A 2,866-nucleotide genomic window follows, 5' to 3' on the forward strand; every position below is an offset into this window, starting at 1 on the left:
GTGGCTCGCAGGATATTATGTAGATGTAGATGAAGGCTTCAGGTCATCAAGGCAAAGCATTGACCAGAAAAATGGAACGAGGCGGCGGAAACTCCAAAAAGCTGAAATTTCTTACTTTAGAGCCCCTAATTATGGTACAGCTGTATTACAGATGCATACATCAGCTATACACCTTGTGTTATGCATGGAATACAGCTGTATAATAGGTTTTGTGTTATCTGGGATAAGAGAAAACCTTCAACAGAAAATCCATAAGGGTGTTCAATCATAAGGATGATGCTGAAATAAATTCCAAGTTCACAGCTTGGGAGAATAGGCAAAATTATTAATCCCAAAAAAGACCTACGACGAGGATGGGATTCGAACCCACGCGTGCAGAGCACATTGGATTAGCAGTCCAACGCCTTAACCACTCGGCCACCTCGTCTTCATGCATGTCAAGGGAATTGCCTACAACAAAAAATATCTGCGTCATATCTCAACACCAATTTCCCTCTACTATTATTGGTTGCCTCACTTTGAAATCATAATATTTAAAAAATTAAAGAAATTTCGCGAACCCTATACCGAACATTTTTATTTACTAAAAGATGACTCATTGTCAGCGAAAGAGAAGTCAGTCACCTTAAGGTTAGGCTAATTAACGTGGACGATTTGGTTGACCTAAAAGATCGCAAATATCCTACTTGAATTCAATCTTTTGAGTTCGCTGGGAACAATTCTCATTTTATGTTAAAACTATGTCCCTTATATACGGACCATGGTTAAAACTAACAAGATATGGGATGCTACTATTATGGCTCATAATTTCACCGTAAAAAATTTGATCATACTGCATTTTACTACCAATAATTATACCTACCTCATGGGGACGTGATGGGTACCCACAAATTTCAACTCTTTCAAATACTCACTGAATGTACTATACCATGAATCAATGATGTTAGGCCAAAAATGATATCAATGCAGAGATCGCATCGCTGCATTCAAAATATTGCAGGTAAATAGCAACTTACAATTTAGTTAATATTCTATTTATTAAAGGAGCGATTTGGCACAATAAAACATTCTTTAAATGAGGAGGGTGAATAATAATATTTGCATAGATGGAGGAATATATTATGAGATCATTTTGCCGTCAAAAAGAAAACTGGGAAGCACAAGGTTCAAAGATCCGTGTATTAAGGTTTTTGAAATAAGACACGCATGATTATACATGTATGTCAAAGTTCTGTCAATAGAGGGCATGCTGTACCACGGCTGTACACGGCAAATTGACTCAAAAGTTTATAGTACACATCGCACTCTGAAGATGGCATTAGCGCTTAAAATCGACCAAGAGACCGGGAATATTGAATCCGTACGACGGTCTTTGCACCTCATAACATGGAATGGCCCCTTCGGTACTCAAATTTTGGGTGACCGTCTATGTATTTTATCGGAATCTTTGAGTAAAGGATTGAGTCAGCATAATTTAAGGCATGCACATAAATTTTCTGACGAAAGTGCACGACACATTAATGACATTGAAAATGCTCTCTTAGTATCTGGGAATTAATGTTACTTCAAAGTATAATAACTTAATGAAGACATTTACCCGTGTCATTTTCTGCTGTTGATTTAATTCTCACTTTCAGATAGAAATTATATGTAACAATAGACTTATTTATCTGCAGGAATATTTGTCATCAATATGCAATTATAGCAAAATTATTGAATGCTGCACACCAATTTATAATACCTTTTTATCTGATGTAGATTTTCGTCATTTTAAGTTCAAAATACGTAATTATGAACCAAAGTCTTGCAAATAAAATAAGAGCAACGCATAACTTTTCCCTATTGATGAATAGAATTTATTCCTCCAATTTGATGAATGACCCTCTTCGTGATTGTTTCTCTGTTTTTAGCTGAGCTCCCAAGGTCTTCTACCTAATGAAGAAGCACGATAGAATTTCTTGACTACCCAGCAAATTGCATTTGGTTGAATCTTATCATTTCATTTATTTGAAAACAATCTAACCAGTAAGCTGGCGAAAGTAAACTAAAACATTTGTCTCATGTAGAGCAGAATATTTTTCCTTCACAACCTTTTGAGGCATTTACTTACGTGACTGGTGTTCAACTGAAATGCACATGCATGCATGTATGCACGTGCATTGAAGGTGGACTGGCATCTTTATTCCATGTTACTTACACACAGGACTCTCATCTAAGGGCAATTGCCCCAACACCTGCTCGTCTGCATGATGCCCACCCACTCCCTCCCCCCACAAACACATTGCTCCACAATACTCATTTTTTATCAACACCACCGAGGGTACTGCTTTTGTCCTTTTTGATGAAGTTTTGCATTTTCAAAGTTTAAATTTGTGGGTTAACCCATGCCTTTCATTCGCATGCATTTTTGCAGATGGTAAATAGGAACTGACAATTAATAGTGTGGTTTCCTATTATTTTTTTATTGCCTAGATTGAAAGATTATTACTCCTGGAGCACGCATATCACGCTTTTATATTTTTAAATGACGAAATATATTTTTCGCCATTAAATGAAAAGTGAAAATTTTCAAGTGTGCGAAAACGAGACAGCTAAGTATGAATGCTGGGAAAAGCCCATGAGACATCATTCTGGTTCCTGATGCCGCCGTGTGAGGTGACCTTGGGGCGAGGATATGTGCACTGCTGGGATGTAGGCTGCTAGTAGGTAGCAGAGTACCCTGCTAGCAGGTAGTGCTTTACTTAAGTAAGGATTATTAAAACCTTATCAAACGAAAGAAACTTTCCGACCATAGGCAGTTTTAATAGGTGATAATTAAGAGATGTTTCCCTGAGCTCTGTGCCTCATGCATGCATTGGTAATCTCA

General features: G+C 37.3%; 1 non-coding gene across 1 annotated transcript; it reads right to left on the reverse strand.

The window, feature by feature from the left end:
- Nucleotides 1-345: 345 nt before the first annotated feature.
- Trnas-gcu lies at nucleotides 346-427 on the reverse strand. The gene has a single exon. It is a non-coding gene; the product is annotated as a tRNA-Ser (tRNA).
- Nucleotides 428-2,866: the final 2,439 nt, after the last annotated feature.

The sequence above is a fragment of the Ischnura elegans genome, chromosome 7, assembly GCF_921293095.1.
Source record: "Ischnura elegans chromosome 7, ioIscEleg1.1, whole genome shotgun sequence".
Classification (NCBI taxonomy): Eukaryota; Metazoa; Arthropoda; class Insecta; order Odonata; family Coenagrionidae; genus Ischnura; species Ischnura elegans.